Consider the following 27279-nt stretch of genomic DNA (forward strand, 5'->3'; position numbering starts at 1 on the left):
TTTTCCCTCGAGTCTTTCCCACGAGGCTTTCCCACGAGGCTTTCCCACAGGGCTGTCCCACGTGCACACGTGGTGGGAGTCGATCCTCGGCTTGAACGTCAAGGCAGTGCAGGGAAAACAGGTTCCTCTGGAATGGACTGACACATCAGGGGGACTCTTGGAATGGTGGCACGACCCTGGAGTTCCTCTCCCCTTTCCTGTGGAGAGCGCCTCCTCTTGAGATGCGACGGGAACGCCGGGAATTCTTTCCCCTACGAAACAGGGAAAGGATCCCTCAACTCGAGCTAGGAGGCGAAACGGGGCTCCCCTGGATGTGTGCGGGACACCACGTGCTTCCTCTCGAGTGGAGACGGGTATGTCGGGGAACTTCTTGAGTTGCAGCAATGGTGTGAAGGACCCTTTGGAAGTTCCAGTGGTTAGATGTGATTGGCCTCGAGAAGGCTCAGCGGAAATGGGCCTCATCTCGCCTGGAGGGCAAAACCTCCTGGATTTTCTCGAGTTGCGGCAGGTGCTCTCGACTTACGACGGGGACCTCAGGGAACCGCTCTGGTGGCCTCAGGAAAGGCCAGTCCCCATGCGAGTTCCTCGGGGGCGTCTCGGGATTCCTCTCCCGACGATGCCGGGGACTAAGACCTTGTGTGGAGTCGGGGCCGGAACCTGAGGATTCCTCTCCAGTGCTGACATGGATCTTGGGGTACTTCTGGATCTCCCCAGGGGAGTCAGTCCTCGTCTCGAATGCGGGCATGCACTTGCGCTTTCCTCCAGAGCGGTAGCAGCAGTGTCACGCAGTCCGCCGCGTGGATCAAAGGATCTATGGTTTTCCCTCGAGTCTTTCCCACGAGGCTTTCCCACAGGGCTGTCCCACGTGCACACGTGGTGGGAGTCGATCCTCTGCTTGAACGTCAAGGCAGTGCACGGAAAACAGGTTCCTTTGGAATGGACTGACACATCTGGGGGACTCTTGGAATGGTGTCTCGACCCTGGAGTTCCTCTCGCCTTTCCTGTGGAGAGCGCCTCCTCTTGAGATGCGACGAGAACGCCGGGAATTCTTTCCCTACGAAACAGGGAAAGGATCCCTCATCTCGAGCTAGGAGGCGGAAACGGGGCTCCCCTGGATGTGTGCGGGACCCCACGTGCTTCCTCTCGAGTGCAGACGGGTATGTCGGGGAACTTCTTGAGTTGCAGCAAGGTTGTGAAGGACCCTTTGGAAGTTCCAGTGGTTAGACGTGATTGTCCTCGAGAAGCCTCAGCGGAAATGGGCCTCATCTCGCCTGGAGGGCAAAACCTCCTGGATTTTCTCGAGTTGCGGCAGGTGCTCTCGACTTACGACGGGGACCTCAGGGACCCGCTTTGGTGGCCTCAGGAAAGGCCAGTCCCCATGCGAGTTCCTCGGGGGCCTCTCGGGGTTCCTCTCCCGTCGATGCCGGGGCCTAAGACCTTGTGTGGAGTCGGGGCCGGAACCTGAGGTTTCCTCTCCAGTGCTGACATGGATCTTGGGGTACTTCTGGAGTCTCCCCAGGGGAGTCAGTCCTCGTCTCGAATGCGGGCATGCACTTGCGCTTTCCTCCAGAGCGGTAGCAGCAGTGTCACGCAGTCCGCCTCGTGGATCAAAGGATCTATGGTTTTCCCTCGAGTCTTTCCCACGAGGCTTTCCCACGAGGCTTTCCCACAGGGCTGTCCCACGTGCACACGTGGTGGGAGTCGATCCTCGGCTTGATCGTCAAGGCAGTGCAGGGAAAACAGGTTCCTCTGGAATGGACTGACATATCTGGGGGTCTCTTGGAATGGTGGCACGACCCTGGAGTTCCTCTCGCCTTTCCTGTGGAGAGCGCCTCCTCTTGAGATGCGACGGGAACGCCGGGAATTCTTTCCCCTACGAAACAGAGAAAGGATCCCTCAACTCGAGCTAGGAGGCGAAACGGGGCTCCCCTGGATGTGTGCGGGACACCACGTGCTTCCTCTCGAGTGGAGACGGGTATGTCGGGGAACTTCTTGAGTTGCAGCAATGGTGTGAAGGACCCTTTGGAAGTTCCAGTGGTTAGATGTGATTGGCCTCGAGAAGCCTCAGCGGAAATGGGCCTCATCTCGCCTGGAGGGCAAAACCTCCTGGATTTTCTCGAGTTGCGGCAGGTGCTCTCGACTTACGACGGGGACCTCAGGGAATCGCTCTGGTGGCCTCAGGAAAGGCCAGTCCCCATGCGAGTTCCTCGGGGGCGTCTCGGGATTCCTCTCCCGTCGATGCCGGGGCCTAAGACCTTGTGTGGAGTCGGGGCCGGAACCTGAGGATTCCTCTCCAGTGCTGACATGGATCTTGGGGTACTTCTGGATCTCCCCAGGGGAGTCAGTCCTCGTCTCGAATGCGGACAAGCACTTGCGCTTTCCTCCAGAGCGGTAGCAGCAGTGTCACGCAGTCCGCCGCGTGGATCAAAGGATCTATGGTTTTCCCTCGAGTCTTTCCCACGAGGCTTTCCCACGAGGCTTTCCCACAGGGCTGTCCCACGTGCACACGTGGTGGGAGTCGATCCTCTGCTTGAACGTCAAGGCAGTGCACGGAAAACAGGTTCCTTTGGAATGGACTGACACATCTGGGGGACTCTTGGAATGGTGTCTCGACCCTGGAGTTCCTCTCGCCTTTCCTGTGGAGAGCGCCTCCTCTTGAGATGCGACGAGAACGCCGGGAATTCTTTCCCTACGAAACAGGGAAAGGATCCCTCATCTCGAGCTAGGAGGCGGAAACGGGGCTCCCCTGGATGTGTGCGGGACCCCACGTGCTTCCTCTCGAGTGCAGACGGGTATGTCGGGGAACTTCTTGAGTTGCAGCAAGGTTGTGAAGGACCCTTTGGAAGTTCCAGTGGTTAGACGTGATTGGCCTCGAGAAGCCTCAGCGGAAATGGGCCTCATCTCGCCTGGAGGGCAAAACCTCCTGGATTTTCTCGAGTTGCGGCATGTGCTCTCGACTTACGACGGGGACCTCAGGGACCCGCTCTGGTGGCCTCAGGAAAGGCCAGTCCCCATGCGAGTTCCTCGGGGGCCTCTCGGGGTTCCTCTCCCGTCGATGCCGGGGCCTAAGACCTTGTGTGGAGTCGGGGCCGGAAACTGAGGTTTCCTCTCCAGTGCTGACATGGATCTTGGGGTACTTCTGGAGTCTCCCCAGGGGAGTCAGTCCTCGTCTCGAATGCGGGCATGCACTTGCGCTTTCCTCCAGAGCGGTAGCAGCAGTGTCACGCAGTCCGCCTCGTGGATCAAAGGATCTATGGTTTTCCCTCGAGTCTTTCCCACGAGGCTTTCCCACGAGGCTTTCCCACAGGGCTGTCCCACGTGCACACGTGGTGGGAGTCGATCCTCGGCTTGATCGTCAAGGCAGTGCAGGGAAAACAGGTTCCTCTGGAATGGACTGACATATCTGGGGGTCTCTTGGAATGGTGGCACGACCCTGGAGTTCCTCTCCCCTTTCCTGTGGAGAGCACCTCCTCTTGAGATGCGACGGGAACGCCGGGAATTCTTTCCCTACGAAACAGGGAAGGATCCCTCATCTCGAGCTTGGAGGCGGAAACGGAGCTCCCCTGGATGTGTGAGGGACCCCACGTGCTTCCTCTCGAGTGGAGACGGGTATGTCGGGGAACTTCTTGAGTTGCAGCAATGGTGTGAAGGACCCTTTGGAAGTTCCAGTGGTTAGATGTGATTGGCCTCGAGAAGCCTCAGCGGAAATGGGCCTCATCTCGCCTGGAGGGCAAACCCTCCTGGATTTTCTCGAGTTGCGGCAGGTGCTCTCGACTTACGACGGGGACCTCAGGGACCCGCTCTGGTGGCCTCAGGAAAGGCCAGTCCCCATGCGAGTTCCTCGGGGGCCTCTCGGGATTCCTCTCCCGTCGATGCCGGAGCCTAAGACCTTGTGTGGAGTCGGGGCCGGAACCTGAGGATTCCTCTCCAGTGCTGACATGGATCTTGGGGTACTTCTGGAGTCTCCCCAGGGGAGTCAGTCCTCGTCTCGAATGCGGGCATGCACTTGCGCTTTCCTCCAGAGTGGTAGCAGCAGTGTCACGCAGTCCGCCGCGTGGATCAAAGGATCTATGTTTTTCCCACGAGTCTTTCCCACGAGGCTTTCCCACGAGGCTTTCCCACAGGGCTGTCCCACGTGCACACGTGGTGGGAGTCGATCCTCGGCTTGAACGTCTAGGCAGTGCACGGAAAACAGGTTCCTCTGGAATGGACTGACACATCTGGGGGACTCTTGGAATGGTGTCTCGACCCTGGAGTTCCTCTCGCCTTTCCTGTCGAGAGCGCCTCCTCTTGAGATGCGACGGAAACGCCGGGAATTCTTTCCCTACGAAACAGGGAAAGGATCCCTCATCTCGAGCTAGGAGGCGGAAACGGGGCTCCCCTGGATGTGTGCGGGACCCCACGTGCTTCCTCTCGAGTGGAGACGGGTATGTCGGGGAACTTCTTGAGTTGCAGCAAGGGTGTGAAAGACCCTTTGGAAGGTCCAGTGGTTAGACGTGATTGGCCTCGAGAAGCCTCAGCGGAAATGGGCCTCATCTCGCCTGGAGGGCAAAACGGCCTGGATTTTCTCGAGTTGCGGCAGGTGCTCTCGACTTACGACGGGGACCTCAGGGACCCGCTCTGGTGGCCTCAGGAAAGGCCAGTCCCCATGCGAGTTCCTCGGGGGCCTCTCGGGATTCCTCTCCCGTCGATGCCGGGTCCTAAGACCTTGTGTGGAGTCGGGGCCGGAACCTGAGGATTCCTCTCCAGTGCTGACATGGATCTTGGGGTACTTCTGGAGTCTCCCCAGGGGAGTCAGTCCTTGTCTCGAATGCGGGCATGCACTTGCGCTTTCCTCCAGAGCGGTAGCAGCAGTGTCACGCAGTCCGCCGCGTAGATCAAAGGATCTATGGTTTTCCCTCGAGTCTTTCCCACGAGGCTTTCCCACGAGGCTTTCCCACAGGGCTGTCCCACGTGCACACGTGGTGGGAGTCGATCCTCGGCTTGAACGTCAAGGCAGTGCAGGGAAAACAGGTTCCTCTGGAATGGACTGACACATCTGGGGGACTCTTGGAATGGTGGCATGACCCTGGAGTTCCTCTCGCCTTTCCTGTGGAGAGCGCCTCCTCTTGAGATGCGACGGGAACGCCGGGAATTCTTTCCCTACGAAACAGGGAAAGGATCCCTCATCTCGAGCTAGGAGGCAGAAACGGGGCTCCCCTGGATGTGTGCGGGACACCACGTGCTTCCTCTGGAGTGGAGACGGGTATGTTGGGGAACTTCTTTAGTCGCAGCAAGGGTGTGAAGGACCCGTTGGAAGTTCCAGTATTTAGACGTGATTAGCCTCGAGAAGAATCAGCGGAAATGGGCCTCATCTCGCCTGGAGGGCAAAACCTCCTGGATTTTCTCGAGTTGCGGCAGGTGCTCTCGAATTACGACGGGGACCTCAGGGACCCGCTCTGGTGGCCTCAGGAAAGGCCAGTCCCCATGCGAGTTCCTCGGGGGCCTCTCGGGATTCCTCTCCCGTCGATGCCGGGGCCTAAGACCTTGTGTGGAGTCGGGGCCAGAACCTGAGGATTCCTCTCCTGTGCTGACATGGATCTTGGGGTACTTCTGGAGTCTCCCCAGGGGTGTCAGTCCTCGTCTCGAATGCGGGCATGCACTTGCGCTTTCCTCCAGAGCGGTAGCAGCAGTGTCACGCAGTCCGCCGCGTGGATCAAAGGATCTACGGTTTTCCCTCGAGTCTTTCCCACGAGACTTTCCCACGAGTCTTTCCCACAGGGCGGTCCCACGTGCACACGTGGTGGGAGTCGATCCTCGGCTTGAACGTCAAGGCAGTGCAGGGAAAACAGTTTCCTCTTTAATGGACTGACACATCTGGGGGACTCTTGGAATGGTGGCACGACCCTGGAGTTCCTCTCGCCTTTCCTGTGGAGAGCGCCTCCTCTTGAGATGCGACGGGAACGCCGGGAATTCCTTCCCTACGAAACAGGGAAAGGATCCCTCATCTCGAGCTAGGAGGCGGAAACGGGGCTCCCCTGGATGTGTGCGGGACCCCACGTGCTTCCTCTCGAGTGCAGACGGGTATGTCGGGGAACTTCTTGAGTTGCAGCAAGGGTGTGAAGGACCCTTTGGAAGTTCCAGTGGTTAGACGTGATTAGTCTCGAGAAGCCTCAGCGGAAATGGGCCTCATCTCGCCTGGAGGGCAAAACCGCCTGGATTTTCTCGAGTTGCGGCTGGTGCTCTCGACTTACGACGAGGACCTCAGGGACCCGCTCTGGTGGCCTCAGGAAAGGCCAATCCCCATGCGAGATCCTCTGGGGATTCCTCTCCCGTCGATGCCGGGGCCTAAGACCTTGTGTGGAGTCGGGGCCGGAACCTGAGGATTCCTCTCCAGTGCTGACATGGATCTTGGGGTACTTCTGGAGTCTCCCCAGGGGAGTCAGTCCTCGTCTCGAATGCGGGCATGCACTTGCGCTTTCCTCCAGAGCGGTAGCAGCAGTGTCACGCAGTCCGCCACGTGGATCAAAGGATCTATGGTTTTCCCTCGAGTCTTTCCCACGAGGCTTTCCCACGAGGCTTTCCCACAGGGCTGTCCCACGTGCACACGTGGTGGGAGTCGATCCTTGGCTTGAACGTCAAGGCAGTGCAGGGAAAACAGGTTCCTCTGGAATGGACTGACACATATGGGGGACTCTTGGAATGGTGGCACGACCCTGGAGTTCCTCTCGCCTTTCCTGTGGAGAGCGCCTCCTCTTGAGATGCGACGGGAACGCCGGGAATTCTTTCCCTACGAAACAGGGAAAGGATCCCTCATCTCGAGCTAGGAGGCGGAAACGGGGCTCCCCTGGATGTGTGCGGGACCCCACGTGCTTCCTCTCGAGTGGAGACGGGTATGTCGGGGAACTTCTTGAGTTGCAGCAAGGGTGTGAAGGACCCTTTGGAAGTTCCAGTGGTTAGATGTGATTGGCCTCGAGAAGCCTCAGCGGAAATGGGCCTCATCTCGCCTGGAGGGCAAAACCGCCTGGATTTTCTCGAGTTGCGGCAGGTGCTCTCGACTTACGACGAGGACCTCAGGGAAGCGCTCTGGTGGCCTCAGGAAAGGCCAGTCCCCATGCGAGTTCCTCTGGGGATTCCTCTCCCGTCGATGCCGGGGCCTAAGACCTTGTGTGGTGTCGGGGCCGGAACCTGAGGATTCCTCTCCAGTGCTGACATGGATCTTGGGGTACTTCTGGAGTCTCCCCAGGGGAGTCAGTCCTCGTCTCGAATGCGGGCATGCACTTGCGCTTTCCTCCGAGCGGTAGCAGCAGTGTCACGCAGTCCGCCGCGTGGATCAAAGGATCTATGGTTTTCCCTCGAGTCTTTCCCACGAGGCTTTCCCACGAGGCTTTCCCACAGGGCTGTCCCACGTGCACACGTGGTGGGAGTCGATCCATGGCTTGAACGTCAAGGCAGTGCAGGGAAAACAGGTTCCTCTGGAATGGACTGACTCATCTGGGGGACTCTTGGAATGGTGGCACGACCCTGGAGTTCCTCTCGCCTTTCCTGTGGAGAGCGCCTCCTCTTGAGATGCGACGGGAACGCCGGGAATTCTTTCCCTACGAAACAGGGAAAGGATCCCTCATCTCGAGCTAGGAGGCGGAAACGGGGCTCCCCTGGATGTGTGCGGGACCCCACGTGCTTCCTCTCGAGTGGAGACGGGTATGTCGGGGACCTTCTTGAGTTGCAGCAAGGGTGTGAAGGACCCTTTGGAAGTTCCAGTGGTTAGATGTGATTAGCCTGGAGAAGCCTCAGCGGAAATGGGCCTCATCTCGCCTGGAGGGCAAAACCTCCTGGATTTTCTGGAGTTGCGGCAGGTGCTCTCGACTTACGACGGGGACCTCAGGGACCCGCTCTGGTGGCCTCAGGAAAGGCCAGTCCCCATGAGAGTTCATCGGGGGCGGCTCGGGATTCCTCTCCCGTCGATGCCGGGGCCTTAGACCTTGTGTGGAGTCGGGGCCGGAACCTGAGGATTCCTCTCCAGTGCTGACATGGATCTTGGGGTACTTCTGGAGTCTCCCCAGGGGAGTCAGTCCTCGTCTCGAATGCGGGCATGCACTTGCGCTTTCCTCCAGAGCGTTAGCAGCAGTGTCACGCAGTCCGCCGCGTGGATCAAAGGATCTATGGTTTTCCCTCGAGTCTTTCCCACGAGGCTTTCCCACGAGGCTTTCCCACAGGGCTGTCCCACGTGCACACGTGGTGGGAGTCGATCCTCGGCTTGAACATCAAGGCAGTGCAGGGAAAACAGGTTCCTCTGGAATGGACTGACACATCTGGGGGACTCTTGGAATGGTGGCACGACCCTGGAGTTCCTCTCGCCTTTCCTGTGGAGAGCGCCTCCTCTTGAGATGCGACCGGAACGCCGGGAATTCATTCCCTACGAAACAGGGAAAGGATCCCTCATCTCGAGCTAGGAGGCGGAAACGGGGCTCCCCTGGATGTGTGCGGGACCCCACGAGCTTCCTCTCGAGTGGAGACGGGTATGTCGGGGAATTTCTTGAGTTGCAGCAAGGGTGTGAAGGACCCTTTGGAAGTTCCAGTGGTTAGATGTGATTGGCTTCGAGAAGCCTCAGCGGAAATGGGCCTCATCTCGCCTTGAGGGCAAAACCTCCTGGATTTTCTCGAGTTGCGGCTGGTGCTCTCGACTTACGACGGGGACCTCAGGGACCCGCTCTGGTGGCCTCAGGAAAGGCCAATCCCCATGCGAGTTCCTCTGGGGATTCCTCTCCCGTCGATGCCGGGGCCTAAGACCTTGTGTGGAGTCGGGGCCGGAACCTGAGGATTCCTCTCCAGTGCTGACATGGATCTTGGGGTACTTCTGGAGTCTTCCCAGGGGAGTCAGTCCTCGTCTCGAATGCGGGCATGCACTTGCGCTTTCCTACAGAGCGGTAGCAGCAGTGTCACGCAGTCCGCCGCGTGGATCAAAGGATCTATGGTTTTCCCTCGAGTCTTTCCCACGAGGCTTTCCCACGAGGCTTTCCCACAGGGCTGTCCCACGTGCACACGTGGTGGGAGTCGATCCTCGGATTGAAAGTCAAGGCAGTGCAGGGAAAACAGGTTCCTCTGGAATGGACTGACACATCTGGGGGACTCTTGGAATGGTGGCACGACCCTGGAGTTCCTCTCGCCTTTCCTGTGGAGAGCGCCTCCTCTTGAGATGCGACGGGAACGCCGGGAATTCTTTCCCTACGAAACAGGGAAAGGATCCCTCATCTCGAGCTAGGAGGCGGAAACGGGGCTCCCCTGGATGTGTGCGGGACCCCACGTGCTTCCTCTCGAGTGGAGACGGGTATGTCGGGGAACTTCTTGAGTTGCAGCAAGGGTGTGAAGGACCCTTTGGAAGTTCCAGTGGTTAGATGTGATTGGCCTCGAGAAGCCTCAGCGGAAATGGGCCTCATCTCGCCTGGAGGGCAAAACCGCCTGGATTTTCTCGAGTTGCGGCAGGTGCTCTCGACTTACGACGAGGACCTCAGGGAAGCGCTCTGGTGGCCTCAGGAAAGGCCAGTCCCCATGCGAGTTCCTCTGGGGATTCCTCTCCCGTCGATGCCGGGGCCTAAGACCTTGTGTGGTGTCGGGGCCGGAACCTGAGGATTCCTCTCCAGTGCTGACATGGATCTTGGGGTACTTCTGGAGTCTCCCCAGGGGAGTCAGTCCTCGTCTCGAATGCGGGCATGCACTTGCGCTTTCCTCCGAGCGGTAGCAGCAGTGTCACGCAGTCCGCCGCGTGGATCAAAGGATCTATGGTTTTCCCTCGAGTCTTTCCCACGAGGCTTTCCCACGAGGCTTTCCCACAGGGCTGTCCCACGTGCACACGTGGTGGGAGTCGATCCATGGCTTGAACGTCAAGGCAGTGCAGGGAAAACAGGTTCCTCTGGAATGGACTGACACATCTGGGGGACTCTTGGAATGGTGGCACGACCCTGGAGTTCCTCTCGCCTTTCCTGTGGAGAGCGCCTCCTCTTGAGATGCGACGGGAACGCCTGGAATTCTTTCCCTACGAAACAGGGAAAGGATCCCTCATCTCGAGCTAGGAGGCGGAAACGGGGCTCCCCTGGATGTGTGCGGGACCCCACGTGCTTCCTCTCGAGTGGAGACGGGTATGTCGGGGAACTTCTTGAGTTGCAGCAAGGGTGTGAAGGACCCTTTGGAAGTTCCAGTGGTTAGATGTGATTGGCCTCGAGAAGCCTCAGCGGAAATGGGCCTCATCTCGCCTGGAGGGCAAAACGGCCTGGATTTTCTCGAGTTGCGGCAGGTGCTCTCGACTTACGACGGGGACCTCAGGGACCCGCTCTGGTGGCCTCAGGAAAGGCCAGTCCCCATGCGAGTTCCTCGGGGGCGTCTCGGGATTCCTCTCCCGTCGATGCCGGGGCCTTAGACCTTGTGTGGAGTCGGGGCCGGAACCTGAGGATTCCTCTCCAGTGCTGACATGGATCTTGGGGTACTTCTAGAGTCTCCCCAGGGGAGTCAGTCCTCGTCTCGAATGCGGGCATGCACTTGCGCTTTCCTCCAGAGCGTTAGCAGCAGTGTCACGCAGTCCGCCGCGTGGATCAAAGGATCTATGGTTTTCCCTCAAGTCTTTCCCACGAGGCTTTCCCACGAGGCTTTCCCACGAGGCTTTCCCACAGGGCTGTCCCACGTGCACACGTGGTGGGAGTCGATCCTCGGCTTGAACGTCAAGGCAGTGCAGGGAAAACAGGTTCCTATGGAATGGACTGACACATCTGGGGGACTCTTGGAATGGTGGCACGACCCTGGAGTTCCTCTCGCCTTTCCTGTGGAGAGCGCCTCCTCTTGAGATGCGACGGGAACGCCTGGAATTCTTTCCCTACGAAACAGGGAAAGGATCCCTCATCTCGAGCTAGGAGGCGGAAACGGGGCTCCCCTGGATGTGTGCGGGACCCCACGTGCTTCCTCTCGAGTGGAGACGGGTATGTCGGGGAACTTCTTGAGTTGCAGCAAGGGTGTGAAGGACCCTTTGGAAGTTCCAGTGGTTAGATGTGATTGGCTTCGAGAAGCCTCAGCGGAAATGGGCCTCATCTCGCCTGGAGGGCAAAACCGCCTGGATTTTCTCGAGTTGCGGCAGGTGTTCTCGACTTACGAAGAGGACCTCAGGGACCCGCTCTGGTGGCCTCAGGAAAGGCCAGTCCCCATGCGAGTTCCTCTGGGGATTCCTCTCCCGTCGATGCCAGGGCCTAAGACCTTTTGTGGAGTCGGTGCCGGAACCTGAGGATTCCTCTCCAGTGCTGACATGGATCTTGGGGTACTTCTGGAGTCTCCCCAGTGGAGTCAGTCCTCGTCTCGAATGCGGGCATGCACTTGCGCTTTCCTCCAGAGCGGTAGCAGCAGTGTCACGAAGTCCGCCGCATGGATCAAAGGATCCATGGTTTTCCCTCGAGTCTTTCCCACGAGGCTTTCCCACGAGGCTTTCCCACAGGGCTGTCCCACGTGCACACGTGGTGGGAGTCGATCCTTGGCTTGAACCTCAAGGCAGTGCAGGGAAAACAGGTTCCTCTGGAATGGACTGACACATCTGGGGGACTCTTGGAATGGTGGCACGACCCTGGAGTTCCTCTCGCCTTTCCTGTGGAGAGCGCCTCCTCTTGAGATGCGACGGGAACGCCGGGAATTCTTTCCCTAGGAAACAGGGAAAGGATTCCTCATCTCGAGCTAGGAGGCGGAAACGGGGCTCCCCTGGATGTGTGCGGGACCCCACGTGCTTCCTCTCGAGTGGAGACGGGTATGTCGGGGAACTTCTTGAGTTGCAGCAAGGGTGTGAAGGACCCTTTGGAAGTTCCAGTGGTTAGATGTGATTGGCCTCGAGAAGCCTCAGCGGAAATGGGCCTCATCTCGCCTGGAGGGCAAAACCGCCTGGATTTTCTCGAGTTGCGGCTGGTGCTCTCGACTTACGACGAGGACCTCAGGGACCCGCTCTGGTGGCCTCAGGAAAGGCCAGTCCCCATGCGAGTTCCTCTGGGGATTCCTCTCCCGTCGATGCCGGGGCCTAAGACATTGTGTGGAGTCGGGGCCGGAACCTGAGGATTCCTTTCCAGTGCTGACATGGATCTTGGGGTACTTCTGGAGTCTCCCCAGGGGAGTCAGTCCTCGTCTCGAATGCGGGCATGCACTTGCGCTTTCCTCCAGAGCGGTAGCAGCAGTGTCACGCAGTCCGCCGCGTGGACCAAAAGATCTATGGTTTTCCCTCGAGTCTTTCCCACGAGGCTTTCCCACGAGGCTTTCCCACAGTGCTGTCCCACGTGCACAAGTGGTGGGAGTCGATCCTCGGCTTGAACGTCAAGGCAGTGCAGGGAAAACAGGTTCCTCTGGAATGGACTGACACATCTGGGGCACTCTTGGAATGGTGGCACGACCCTGGAGTTCCTCTCGCCTTTCCTGTGGAGAGCGCCTCCTCTTGAGATGCGACGGGAACTCCGGGAATTCTTTCCCTACGAAACAGGGAAAGGATCCCTCATCTCGTGCTAGGAGGCGGAAACGGGGCTCCCCATGATGTGTGCGGGACCCACGTGCTTCCTCTCGAGTGGAGACGGGTATGTCGGGGAACTTCTTGAGTTGCAGCAAGGGTGTGAAGGACCCTTTGGAAGTTCCAGTGGTTAGATGTGATTGGCCTCGGGAAGCCTCAGCGGAAATGGGCCTCATCTCGCCTGGAGGGCAAAACCTCCTGGATTTTCTCGAGTTGCGGCAGGTGCTCGCGACTTACGACGGGGACCTCAGGGAACCGCTCTGGTGGCCTCAGGAAAGGCCAGTCCCCATGCGAGTTCCTCGGGGGCCTCTCGGGATTCCTCTCCCGTCGATGCCGGGGCCTAAGACCTTGTGTGGAGTCGGGGCCGGAACCTGAGGATTCCTCTCCAGTGCTGACATGGATCTTGGGGTACTTCTGGAGTCTCCCCAGGGGAGTCAGTCCTCGTCTCGAATGTGGGCATGCACTTGCGCTTTCCTTCAGAGCGGTAGCAGCAGTGTCACGCAGTCCGCCGCGTGGATCAAAGGATCTATGTTTTTCCCTTGAGTCTTTCCCACGAGGCTTTCCCACGAGGCTTTCCACAGGGCTGTCCCACGTGCACACGTGGTGGGAGTCGATCCTCGGCTTGAACGTCAAGGCAGTGCAGGGAAAACAGGTTCCTCTGGAATGGACTGACACATCAGGGGGACTCGTGGAATGGTGTCACGACACTGGAGTTCCTCTCGCCTTTCCTGTGGAGAGCGCCTCCTCTTGAGATGCGACGGGAACGCCGGGAATTCTTTCCCTACGAAACAGGGAAAGGATCCCTCATCTCGAGCTAGGAGGCGGAAACGGGGCTCCCCTGGATGTGTGCGGGACACCACATGCTTCCTCTCGAGTGGAGACGGGTATGTCGGGGAACTTCTTGAGTTGCAGCAAGGGTGTGAAGGACCCGTTGGAAGTTCCAGTGGTTAGACGTGATTGGCCTCGAGACGCCACAGCGGAAATGGGCCTCATCTCACCTGGAGGGCAAAACCTCCTGGATTTTCTCGAGTTGCGGCAGGTGCTCTAGACTTACGACGGGGACCTCAGGGACCCGCTCTGGTGGCCTCAGGAAAGGCCAGTCCCCATGCGAGTTCCTCGGGGGCCTCTCGGGATTCCTCTCCCGGCGATGCCGGGGCCTAAGACCTTGTGTGGAGTCGGGGCCGGAACCTGAGGATTCCTCTCCAGTGCTGACATGGATCTTGGGGTACTTCTGGAGTCTCCCCAGGGGAGTCAGTCCTCGTCTCGAATGCGGGCATGCACTTGCGCTTTCCTCCAGAGCGGTAGCAGCAGTGTCACGCAGTCCGCCGCGTGGATCAAAGGATCTATGGTTTTCCCTCGAGGCTTTCCCACGAGGCTTTCCCACGAGGCTTTCCCACAGGGCTGTCCCACGTGCACACGTGGTGGGAGTCGATCCTCGGCTTGAACGTCAAGGCAGTGCAGGGAAAACAGGTTCCTATGGAATGGACTGACACATCTGGGGGACTCTTGGAATGGTGGCACGACCCTGGAGTTCCTCTCGCCTTTCCTGTGGAGAGCGCCTCCTCTTGAGATGCGACCGGAACGCCTGGAATTCTTTCCCTACGAAACAGGGAAAGGATCCCTCATCTCGAGCTAGGAGGCGGAAACGGGGCTCCCCTGGATGTGTGCGGGACCCCACGTGCTTCCTCTCGAGTGGAGACGGGTATGTCGGGGAACTTCTTGAGTTGCAGCAAGGGTGTGAAGGACCCTTTGGAAGTTCAAGTGGTTAGATGTGATTGGCTTCGAGAAGCCTCAGCGGAAATGGGCCTCATCTCGCCTGTAGGGCAAAACCGCCTGGATTTTCTCGAGTTGCGGCAGGTGTTCTCGACTTACGAAGAGGACCTCAGGGACCCGCTCTGGTGGCCTCAGGAAAGGCCAGTCCCCATGCGAGTTCCTCTGGGGATTCCTCTCCCGTCGATGCCAGGGCCTAAGACCTTGTGTGGAGTCGGTGCCGGAACCTGAGGATTCCTTTCCAGTGCTGACATGGATCTTGGGGTACTTCTGGAGTCTCCCCAGGGGAGTCAGTCCTCGTCTCGAATGCGGGCATGCACTTGCGCTTTCCTCCAGAGCGGTAGCAGCAGTGTCACGCAGTCCTCCGCGTGGACCAAAAGATCTATAGTTTTCCCTCGAATCTTTCCCACGAGGCTTTCCCACGAGGCTTTCCCGCAGGGCTGTCCCACGTGCACACGTGGTGGGAGTCGATCCTCGGCTTGAACGTCAAGGCAGTGCAGGGAAAACAGGTTCCTCTGGAATGGACTGACACATCTGGGGCACTCTTGGAATGGTGGCACGACCCTGGAGTTCCTCTCGCCTTTCCTGTGGAGAGCGCCTCCTCTTGAGATGCGACGGGAACGCTGGGAATTCTTTCCTTACGAAACAGGGAAAGGATCCCTCATCTCGTGCTAGGAGGCGGAAACGGGGCTCCCCATGATGTGTATGGGACCCACGTGCTTCCTCTCGAGTGGAGACGGGTATGTCGGGGAACTTCTTGAGTTGCAGCAAGGGTGTGAAAGACCCTTTGGAAGTTCCAGTGGTTAGATGTGATTGGCCTCGGGAAGCCTCAGCGGAAAAGGGCCTCATCTCGCCTGGAGGGCAAAACCTCCTGGATTTTCTCGAGTTGCGGCAGGTGCTCGCGACTTACGACGGGGACCTCAGGGAACCGCTCTGGTGGCCTCAGGAAAGGCCAGTCCCCATGCGAGTTCCTCGGGGGCCTCTCGGGATTCCTCTCCCGTCGATGCCGGGGCCTAAGACCTTGTGTGGAGTCGGGGCCGGAACCTGAGGATTCCTCTCCAGTGCTGACATGGATCTTGGGGTACTTCTGGAGTCTCCCCAGGGGAGTCAGTCCTCGTCACGAATGCGGGCATGCACTTGCGCTTTCCTCCAGAGCGGTAGCAGCAGTGTCACGCAGTCCGCCGCGTGGATCAAAGGATCTATGGTTTTCCCTCGAGTCTTTCCCACGAGGCTTTCCCACGAGGCTTTCCACAGGGCTGTCCCACGTGCACACGTGGTGGGAGTCGATCCTCGGCTTGAACGTCAAGGCAGTGCAGGGAAAACAGGTTCCTCTGGAATGGACTGACACATCTGGGGGACTCTTGGAATGGTGTCACGACCCTGGAGTTCCTCTCGCCTTTCCTGTGGAGAGCGCCTCCTCTTGAGATGCGACGGGAACGCCGGGAATTCTTTCCCTACGAAACAGGGAAAGGATCCCTCATCTCGAGCTAGGAGGCGGAAACGGGGCTCCCCTGGATGTGTGCGGGACCCCACGTGCTTCCTCTCGAGTGGAGACGGGTATGTCGGGGAACTTCTTGAGTTGCAGCAATGGTGTGAAGGACCCTTTGGAAGTTCCAGTGGTTAGATGTGATTGGCCTCGAGAAGCCTCAGCGGAAATGGGCCTCATCTCGCCTGGAGGGCAAAACCTCCTGGATATTCTCGAGTTGCGGCAGGTGCTCTCGACTTACGACGGGGACCTCAGGGAACCGCTCTGCTGGACTCAGGAAAGGCCAGTCCCCATGCGAGTTCCTCAGGGGCGTCTCGGGATTCCTCTCCCGTCGATGCCGGGGCCTAAGACCTTGTGTGGAGTCGGGGCCGGAACCTGAGGATTCCTCTCCAGTGCTGACATGGATCTTGGGGTACTTCTGGAGTCTCCCCAGGGGAGTCAGTCCTCGTCTCGAATGCGGGCATGCACTTGCGCTTTCCTCCAGAGCGGTAGCAGCAGTGTCACGCAGTCCGCCGCGTGGATCAAAGGATCTATGGTTTTCCCTCGAGTCTTTCCCAAGAGGCTTTCAAACGAGGCTTTCCCACAGGGCTGTCCCACGTGCACACGTGGTGGGAGTCGATCCTCGGCTTGAACGTCAAGGCAGTGCAGGGAAAACAGGTTCCTCTGGAATGGACTGACACATCTGGGGGACTCTTGGAATGGTGGCACGACCCTGGAGTTCCTCTCGCCTTTCCTGTGGAGAGCACCTCCTCTTGAAATGCGACGGGAACGCCGGGAATTTTTTCCCTACGAAACAGGGAAAGGATCCCTCATCTCGAGCTAGGAGGCGGAAACGGGGCTCCCCTGGATGTGTGCGGGACACCACATGCTTCCTCTCGAGTGGAGACGGGTATGTCGGGGAACTTCTTGAGTTGCAGCAAGGATGTGAAGGACCCATTGGAAGTTCCAGTGGTTAGACGTGATTGGCCTCGAGAAGCCTCAGCGGAAATGGGCCTCATCTCGCCTGGAGGGCAAAACCTCCTGGATTTTCTCGAGTTGCGGCAGGTGCTCTCGACTTACGACGGGGACCTCAGGGACCCGCTCTGGTGGCCTCAGGAAAGGCCAGTCCCCATGCGAGTTCCTCGGGGGCCTCTCGGGATTCCTCTCCCGTCGATGGCGGGGCCTAAGACCTTGTTTGGAGTCGGGGCCGGAACCTGAGGATTCCTCTCCAGTGCTGACATGGATCTTGGGGTACTTCTGGAGTCTCCCCAGGGGAGTCAGTCCTCGTCTCGAATGCGGGCATGCACTTGCGCTTTCCTCCAGAGCGGTAGCAGCAGTGTCACGCAGTCCGCCGCGTGGATCAAAGGATCTATGGTTTTCCCTCGAGTCTTTCCCACGAGGCTTTCCCACGAGGCTTTCCCACAGGGCTGTCCCACGTGCACACGTGGTGGGAGTCGATCCTCGGCTTGAATGTCAAGGCAGTGCAGGGTAAACAGGTTCCTCTGGAATGGACTGACACATCTGGGGGACTCTTGGAATGGTGTCACGACCCTGGAGTTCCTCTCGCCTTTCCTGTGGAGAGCGCCTCCTCTTGAGATGCGACGGGAACGCCGGGAATTCTTTCCCTACGAAACAGGGAAAGGATCCCTCATCTCGAGCTAGGAGGCGGAAACGGGGTTCCCCTGGATGTGTGCGGGACCCCACGTGCTTCATCTCGAGTGGAGACGGGTATGTCGGGGAACTTCTTGAGTTGCAGCAATGGTGTGAAGGACCCTTTGGAAGTTCCAGTGGTTAGATGTGATTGGCCTCGAGAAGCCTCAGCGGAAATGGGCCTCATCTGGCCTGGAGGGCAAAACCTCCTGGATTTTCTAGAGTTGCGGCAGGTGCTCTCGACTTACGACGGGGACCTCAGGGAACCGCTCTGGTGGCCTCAGGAAAGGCCAGTCCCCATGCGAGTTCCTCGGGGGCGTCTCGGGATTCCTCTCCCGTCGATGCCGGGGCCTAAGCCCTTCTGTTGAGTCGGGGCCGGAACCTGAGGATTCCTCTCCAGTGCTGACATGGATCTTGGGGTACTTCTGGAGTCTCCCCAGGGGAGTCAGTCCTCGTCTTGAATGCGGGCATGCACTTGCGCTTTCCTCCAGAGCGGTAGCAGCAGTGTCACGCAGTCCGCCGCGTGGATCAAAGGATCTATGGTTTTCCCTCGAGTCTTTCCCACGAGGCTTTCCCAGGAGGCATTCCCACAGGGCTGTCCCACGTGCACACGTGGTGGGAGTCGATCCTCGGCTTGAACGTCAAGGCAGTGCAGGGAAAACAGGTTCCTCTGGAATGGACTGACACATCTGGGGGACTCTTGGAATGGTGGCATGACCCTGGAGTTCCTCTCGCCTTGCCTGTGGAGAGCGCCTCCTCTTGAGATGCGACGGGAACGCCGGGAAATCTTTCCCTACGAAACAGGGAAAGGATCCCTCATCTCGAGCTAGGAGGCGGAAACGGGGCTCCCCTGGATGTGTGCGGGACACCACGTGCTTCCTCTCGAGTGCAGACGGGTATGTCGGGAAACTTCTTGAGTTGCAGCAAGGGTGTGAAGGACCCTTTGGAAGTTCCAGTGGTTAGATGTGATTGGCCTCGAGAAGCCTCAGCGGAAATGGGTCTCATCTCGCCTGGAGGGCAAAACCTCCTGTATTTTCTCGAGTTGCGGCAGGTGCTCTCGACTTACGACGGGGACCTCAGGGACCCGCTCTGGTGGCCTCAGGAAAGGCCAGTCCCCATGAGAGTTCTTCGGGGGCGTCTCGGGATTCCTCTCCAGTCGATGCCGGGGCCTAAGACCTTGTGTGGAGTCGGGGCCGGAACCTGAGGATTCCTCTCCAGTGCTGAATAGGATCTTGGGGTACTTCTGGAGTCACCCCAGGGGACTCAGTCCTCGTCTCGAATGCGGGCATGCACTTGCGCTTTCCTCCAGAGCGGTAGCAGCAGTGTCACGCAGTCCGCCGCGTGGATCAAAGGATCTATGGTTTTCCCTCGAGTCTTTCCCACGAGGCTTTCCCACGAGGCTTTCCCACAGGGCTGTCCCACGTGCACACGTGGTGGGAGTCGATCCTCGGCTTGAACGTCAAGGCAGTGCAGGGAAAACAGGTTCCTCTGGAGTGGACTGACACATCTGGGGGACTCTTGGAATGGTGGCACGACCCTGGAGTTCCTCTCGCCTTTCCTGTGGAGAGCGCCTCCTCTTGAAATGCGACGGGAACGCCGGGAATTTTTTCCTTACGAAACAGGGAAAGGATCCCTCATCTCGAGCTAGGAGGCGGAAACGGGGCTCCCCTGGATGTGTGCGGGACACCACATGCTTCCTCTCGAGTGGAGACGGGTATGTCGGGGAACTTCTTGAGTTGCAGCAAGGGTGTGAAGGACCCGTTGGAAGTTCCAGTGGTTAGACGTGATTGGCCTCGAGACGCCACAGCGGAAATGGGCCTCATCTCACCTGGAGGGCAAAACCTCCTGGATTTTCTCGAGTTGCGGCAGGTGCTCTAGACTTACGACGGGGACCTCAGGGACCCGCTCTGGTGGCCTCAGGAAAGGCCAGTCCCCATGCGAGTTCCTCGGGGGCGTCTCGGGATTCCTCTCCCGTCGATGCCGGGGCCTAACACCTTGTGTGGAGTCGGGGTCGGAACCTGAGGATTCCTCTCCAGTGCTGACATGGATCTTGGGGTACTTCTGGAGTCTCCCCAGGGGAGTCAGTCCTCGTCTCGAATGCGGGCATGCACTTGCGCTTTCCTCCAGAGCGGTAGCAGCAGTGTCACGCAGTCCGCCGCGTGGATCAAAGGATCTATGATTTTCCCTCGAGTCTTTCCCACGAGGCTTTCCCACGAGGCTTTCCCACAGGGCTGTCCCACGTGCACACGTGGTGGGAGACGATCCTCGGCTTGAACGTCAAGGCAGTTCAGGGAAAACAGGTTCCTCTGGAATGGACTGACACATCTGGCGGACTCTTGGAATGGTGGCACGACCCTGGAGTTCCTCTCGCCTTTCCTGTGGAGAGCGCCTCCTCTTGAGATGCGACGGGAACGCCGGGAATTCTTTCCCTACGAAACAGGGAAAGGATCCCTCATCTCGAGCTAGGAGGCGGAAACGGGGCTCCCCTGGATGTGTGCGGGACCCCACGTGCTTCCTCTCGAGTGGAGACGGGTATGTCGGGGAACTTCTTGTGTTGCAGCAATGGTGTGAAGGACCCTTTGGAAGTTCCAGTGGTTAGATGTGATTGGCCTCGAGAAGCCTCAGCGGAAATGGGCCTCATCTCACCTGGAGGGCAAAACCTCCTGGATTTTCTCGAGTTGCAGCAGGTGCTCTAGACTTACGACGGGGACCTCAGGGACCCGCTCTGGTGGCCTCAGGAAAGGCCAGTCCCCATGCGAGTTCCTCGGGGGCCTCTCGGGATTCCTCTCCCGTCGATGCCGGGGCCTAAGACCTTGTGTGGAGTCGGGGCCGGAACCTGTGGATTCCTCTCCAGTGCTGACATGGATCTTGGGTTACTTCTGGAGTCTCCCCAGGGGAGTCAGTCCTCGTCTCGAATGCGGGCATGCACTTGCGCTTTCCTCCAGAGCGGTAGCAGCAGTGTCACGCAGTCCGCCGCGTGGATCAAAGGATCTATGGTTTTTCCTCGAGTCTTTCCCACGAGGCTTTCCCACGAGGCTTTCCCACAGGGCTGTCCCACGTGCACACGTGGTGGGAGTCGATCCTCGGCTTGAACGTCAAGGCAGTGCAGGGAAAACAGGTTCCACTGGAATGGACTGACACATCTGGGGGACTCTTGGAATGGTGTCACGACCCTGGAGTTCCTCTCGCCTTTCCTGGGGAGAGCGCCTCCTCTTGAGATGCGACGGGAACGCCGGGAATTCTTTCCCTACGAAACAGCGAAAGGATCCCTCATCTCGAGCTGTGAGGCGGAAACGGGGCTCCCCTGGATGTGTGCGGGACACCACCTGCTTCCTCTCGAGTGGAGACGGGTATGTCGGGGAACTTCTTGAGTTGCAGCAAGAGTGTGAAGGACCCTTTGGAAGTTCCAGTGGTTAGATGTGATTGGCCTCGAGAAGCCTCAGCGGAAATGGGCCTCATCTCGCCTGGAGGGCAAAACCTCCTGGATTTTCTCGAGTTGCGGCAGGTGCTCTCGACTTTCGACGGGGACCTCAGGGACCCGCTCTGGTGGCCTCAGGACAGGCCAGTCCCCATGCGAGTTCCTCGGGGGCGTCTCGGGATTCCTCTCCCGTCGATGCCGGGGCCTAAGACCTTGTGTGGAGTCGGGGCCAGAACCTGAGGATTCCTCTCCAGTGCTGACATGGATCTTGGGGTACTTCTGGAGTCTCCCCAGGGGAGTCAGTCCTCGTCTCGAATGCGGGCATGCACTTGCGCTTTCCTCCAGAGCGGTAGCAGCAGTGTCACGCAGTCCGCCGCGTGGATCAAAGGATCTATGGTTTTCCCTCGAGTATTTCCCACGAGTCTTTCCCACGAGGCTTTCCCACAGGGCTGTCCCACGTGCACACGTGGTGGGAGTCGATCCTCGGCTTGAACGTCAAGGCAGTGCAGGGAAAACAGGTTCCTCTGGAATGGACTGACACATCTGGGGGACTCTTGGAATGGTGTCACGACCCTGGAGTTCCTCTCGCCTTGCCTGTGGAGAGCACCTCCTCTTGAGATGCGACGGGAACGCCGGGAATTCTTTCCCTACGAAACAGGGAAAGGATCCCTCATCTCGAGCTAGGAGGCGGACACGGGGCTCCCCTGGATGTGTGCGGGGCACCACATGCTTCCTCTCGAGTGGAGACGGGTATGTCGGGGAACTTCTTGAGTTGCAGCAAGGGTGTGAAGGACCCTTTGGAAGTTCCAGTGGTTAGATGTGATTGGCCTCGAGAAGCCTCAGCGGAAATGGGCCTCATCTCGCCTGGAGGGCAAAACCTCCTGGATTTTCTCGAGTTGCGGCAGGTGCTCTCGACTTACGACGGGGACCTCAGGGACCCGCTCTGGTGGCCTGAGGAAAGGCCAGTCCCCATGCGAGTTCCTTGGGGGCCTCTCGGGATTCCTCTCCCGTCGATGGCGGGGCCTAAGACCTTGTGTGGAGTCGGGGCCGGAACCTGAGGATTCCTCTCCAGTGCTGACATGGATCTTGGGGTACTTCTGGAGTCTCCCCAGGGGAGTCAGTCCTCGTCTCAAATGCGGGCATGCACTTGCGCTTTCCTCCAGAGCGGTAGCAGCAGTGTCACGCAGTCCGCTGCGTGGATCAAAGGATCTATGGTTTTCCCTCGAGTCTTTCCCACGAGGCTTTCCCACGAGGCTTTCCCACGAGGCTTTCCCACAGGGCTGTCCCACGTGCACACGTGGTGGGAGTCGATCCTCGGCTTGAACGTCAAGGCAGTGCAGGGAAAACAGGTTCCTCTGGAATGGACTGACACATCTGGGGGACTCTTGGAATGGTGGCACGACCCTGGAGTTCCTCTCGCCTTTCCTGTGGAGAGCGCCTCCTCTTGAGATGCGACGGGAACGCCGGGAATTCTTTCCCTACGAAACAGGGAAAGGATCCCTCATCTCGAGCTAGGAGGCGGAAACGGGGCTCTCCTGGATGTGTGCGGGACCCCACGTGCTTCCTCTCGAGTGGAGACGGGTATGTCGGGGAACTTCTTGAGTTGCAGCAATGGTGTGAAGGACCCTTTGGAAGTTCCAGTGGTTAGATGTGATTGGCCTCGAGAAGCCTCAGCGGAAATGGGCCTCATCTCACCTGGAGGGCAAAACCTCCTGGATTTTCTCGAGTTGCAGCAGGTGCTCTAGACTTACGACGGGGACCTCAGGGACCCGCTCTGGTGGCCTCAGGAAAGGCCAGTCCCCATGCGAGTTCCTCGGGGGCCTCTCGGGATTCCTCTCCCGTCGATGCCGGGGCCTAAGACCTTGTGTGGAGTCGGGGCCGGAACCTGAGGATTCCTCTCCAGTGCTGACATGGATCTTGGGGTACTTCTGGAGTCTCCCCAGGGGAGTCAGTCCTCGTCTTGAATGCGGGCATGCACTTGCGCTTTCCTCCAGAGCGGTAGCAGCAGTGTCACGCAGTCCACCGCGTGGATCAAAGGATCTATGGTTTTCCCTCGAGTCTTTCCCTCGAGGCTTTCCCACAAGGCTTTCCCACAGGGCTGTCCCACGTGCACACGTGGTGGGAGTCGATCCTCGGCTTGAACGTCAAGGCAGTGCAGGGAAAACAGGTTCCTCTGGAATGGACTGACACATCTGGGGGACTCTTGGAATGGTGGCACGACCCTGGAGTTCCTCTCGCCTTTCCTGTGGAGAGCGCCTCCTCTTGAGATGCGACGGGAACGCCGGGAATTCTTTCCCTACGAAACAGGGAAAGGATCCCTCATCTCGAGCTAGGAGGCGGACACGGGGCTCCCCTGGATGTGTGCGGGGCACCACATGCTTCCTCTCGAGTGGAGACGGGTATGTCGGGGAACTTCTTGTGTTGCAGCAAGGGTGTGAAGGACCCTTTGGAAGTTCCAGTGGTTAGACGTGATTGGCCTCGAGAAGCCTCAGGGAAATGGGCCTCATCTCGCCTGGAGGGCAAAACCTCCTGGATTTTCTCGAGTTGCGGCAGGTGCTCTCGACTTACGACGGGGACCTCAGGGACCCGCTCTGGTGGCCTCAGGAAAGGCCAGTCCCCATGCGAGTTCCTCCGGGGCGTCTCGGGATTCCTCTCCCGTCGATGCCGGGGCCTAAGACCTTGTGTGGAGTCCGGGCCGGAACCTGAGGATTCCTCTCCAGTGCTGACATGGATCTTGGGGTACTTCTGGAGTCTCCCCAGGGGAGTCAGTCCTCGTCTCGAATGCGGGCATGCGCTTGCGCTTTCCTCCAGAGCGGTAGCAGCAGTGTCACGCAGTCCGCCGCGTGGATCAAAGGATCTATGGTTTTCCCTCGAGTCTTTCCCACGAGGCTTTCCCACGAGGCTTTCATACAGGGCTGTCCCAGGTGCACACGTGGTGGGAGTCGATCCTCGGCTTGAACGTCAAGGCAGTGCAGGGAAAACAGGTTCCTCTGGAATGGACTGACACATCTGGGGGACTCTTGGAATGGTGTCACGACCCTGGAGTTCCTCTCGCCTTTCCTGTGGAGAGCGCCTCCTCTTGAGATGCGACGGGAACGCCGGGAATTCTTTCCCTACGAAACAGCGAAAGGATCCCTCATCTCGAGCTAGGAGGCGAAACGGGGCTCCCCTGAATGTGTGCGGGACACCACGTGCTTCCTCTCGAGTGGAGACGGGTATGTCGGGGAACTTCTTGAGTTGCAGCAAGAGTGTGAAGGACCCTTTGGAAGTTCCAGTGGTTAGATGTGATTGGCCTCGAGAAGCCTCAGCGGAAATGGGCCTCATCTCGCCTGGAGGGCAAAACCTCCTGGATTTTCTCGAGTTGCGGCAGGTGCTCTCGACTTTCGACGGGGACTTCAGGGACCCGCTCTGGTGGCCTCAGGACAGGCCAGTCCCCATGCGAGTTCCTCGGGGGCGTCTCGGGATTCCTCTCCCATCGATGCCGGGGCCTAAGACCTTGTGTGGAGTCGGGGCCGGAACCTGAGGATTCCTCTCCAGTGCTGACATGGATCTTGGGGTACTTCTGGAGTCTCCCCAGGGGAGTCAGTCCTCGTCTCGAATGCGGGCATGCACTTGCGCTTTCCTCCAGAGCGGTAGCAGCAGTGTCACGCAGTCCGCCGCGTGGATCAAAGGATCTATGGTTTTGCCTCGAGTCTTTCCCACGAGGCTTTCCCACGAGGCTTTCCCACAGGGCTGTCCCAGGTGCACACGTGGTGGGAGTCGATGCTCGGCTTGAACGTCAAGGCAGTGCAGGGAAAACAGGTTCCTCTGGAATGGACTGACACATCTGGGGGACTCTTGGAATGGTGTCACGACCCTGGAGTTCCTCTCGCCTTTCCTGTGGAGAGCGCCTCCTCTTGAGATGCGACGGGAACGCCGGGAATTCTTTCCCTACGAAACAGGGAAGGATCCCTCATCTCGAGCTAGGAGGCAGAAACGGGGCTCCCCTGGATGTGTGAGGGACCCCACGTGCTTCCTCTCGTGTGGAGACGGGTATGTCGGGGAACTTCTTGAGTTGCAGCAATGGTGTGAAGGACCCTTTGGAAGTTCCAGTGGTTAGATGTGATTGGCCTCGAGAAGCCTCAGCGGAAATGGGCCTCATCTCGCCTGGAGGGCAAAACCTCCTGGATTTTCTCGAGTTGCGGCAGGTGCTCTCGACTTACGACGGGGACCTCAGGGACCCGCTCTGGTGGCCTCAGGAAAGGCCAGTCCCCATGCGAGTTCCTCGGGGGCCTCTCGGGATTCCTCTCCCGTCGATGCCGGGGCCTAAGACCTTGTGTGGAGTCGGGGCCGGAACCTGAGGATTCCTCTCCAGTGCTGACATGGATCTTGGGGTACTTCTGGAGTCTCCCCAGGGGAGTCAGTCCTCGTCTCGAATGCGGGCATGCACTTGCACTTTCCTCCAGAGCGGTAGCAGCAGTGTCACGCAGTCCGCCGCGTGGATCAAAGGATCTATGGTTTTCCCTCGAGTCTTTCCCACGAGGCTTTCCCACGAGGCTTTCCCACAGGGTTGTCCCACGTGCACACGTGGTGGGAGTCGATCCTCGGCTTGAACGTCAAGGCAGTGCAGGGAAAACAGGTTCCTCTGGAATGGACTGACACATCTGGGGGACTCTTGGAATGGTGGCACGACCCTGGAGTTCCTCTCGCCTTTCCTGTGGAGAGCGCCTCCTCTTGAGATGCGACGGGAACGCCGGGAATTCTTTCCCTACGAAACAGGGAAAGGATCCCTCATCTCGAGCTAGGAGGCGGACACGGGGCTCCCCTGGATGTGTGCGGGGCACCACATGCTTCCTCTCGAGTGGAGACGGGTATGTCGGGGAACTTCTTGTGTTGCCGCAAGGGTGTGAAGGACCCTTTGGAAGTTCCAGTGGTTAGACGTGATTGGCCTCGAGAAGCCTCAGGGAAATGGGCCTCATCTCGCCTGGAGGGCAAAACCTCCTGGATTTTCTCGAGTTGCGGCAGGTGCTCTCGACTTACGACGGGGACCTCAGGGACCCGCTCTGGTGGCCTCAGGAAAAGCCAGTCCCCATGCGAGTTCCTCCGGGGCGTCTCGGGATTCCTCTCCCGTCGATGCCGGGGCCTAAGACCTTGTGTGGAGTCCGGGCCGGAACCTGAGGATTCCTCTCCAGTGCTGACATGGATCTTGGGGTACTTCTGGAGTCTCCCCAGGGGAGTCAGTCCTCGTCTCGAATGCGGGCATGCGCTTGCGCTTTCCTCCAGAGCGGTAGCAGCAGTGTCACGCAGTCCGCCGCGTGGATCAAAGGATCTATGGTTTTCCCTCGAGTCTTTCCCACGAGGCTTTCCCACGAGGCTTTCATACAGGGCTGTCCCAGGTGCACACGTGGTGGGAGTCGATCCTCGGCTTGAACGTCAAGGCAGTGCAGGGAAAACAGGTTCCTCTGGAATGGACTGACACATCTGGGGGACTCTTGGAATGGTGTCACGACCCTGGAGTTCCTCTCGCCTTTCCTGTGGAGAGCGCCTCCTCTTGAGATGCGACGGGAACGCCGGGAATTCTTTCCCTACGAAACAGCGAAAGGATCCCTCATCTCGAGCTAGGAGGCGAAACGGGGCTCCCCTGAATGTGTGCGGGACACCACGTGCTTCCTCTCGAGTGGAGACGGGTATGTCGGGGAACTTCTTGAGTTGCAGCAAGAGTGTGAAGGACCCTTTGGAAGTTCCAGTGGTTAGATGTGATTGGCCTCGAGAAGCCTCAGCGGAAATGGGCCTCATCTCGCCTGGAGGGCAAAACCTCCTGGATTTTCTCGAGTTGCGGCAGGTGCTCTCGACTTTCGACGGGGACTTCAGGGACCCGCTCTGGTGGCCTCAGGACAGGCCAGTCCCCATGCGAGTTCCTCGGGGGCGTCTCGGGATTCCTCTCCCATCGATGCCGGGGCCTAAGACCTTGTGTGGAGTCGGGGCCGGAACCTGAGGATTCCTCTCCAGTGCTGACATGGATCTTGGGGTACTTCTGGAGTCTCCCCAGGGGAGTCAGTCCTCGTCTCGAATGCGGGCATGCACTTGCGCTTTCCTCCAGAGCGGTAGCAGCAGTGTCACGCAGTCCGCCGCGTGGATCAAAGGATCTATGGTTTTCCCTCGAGTCTTTCCCACGAGGCTTTCCCACGTGGCTTTCCCACAGGGCTGTCCCAGGTGCACACGTGGTGGGAGTCGATGCTCGGCTTGAACGTCAAGGCAGTGCAGGGAAAACAGGTTCCTCTGGAATGGACTGACACATCTGGGGGACTCTTGGAATGGTGTCACGACCCTGGAGTTCCTCTCGCCTTTCCTGTGGAGAGCGCCTCCTCTTGAGATGCGACGGGAACGCCGGGAATTCTTTCCCTACGAAACAGGGAAGGATCCCTCATCTCGAGCTAGGAGGCAGAAACGGGGCTCCCCTGGATGTGTGAGGGACCCCACGTGCTTCCTCTCGAGTGGAGA

This window comes from Ovis canadensis, chromosome 15, assembly GCF_042477335.2.
Source record: "Ovis canadensis isolate MfBH-ARS-UI-01 breed Bighorn chromosome 15, ARS-UI_OviCan_v2, whole genome shotgun sequence".
NCBI classification, from domain to species: domain Eukaryota; kingdom Metazoa; phylum Chordata; class Mammalia; order Artiodactyla; family Bovidae; genus Ovis; species Ovis canadensis.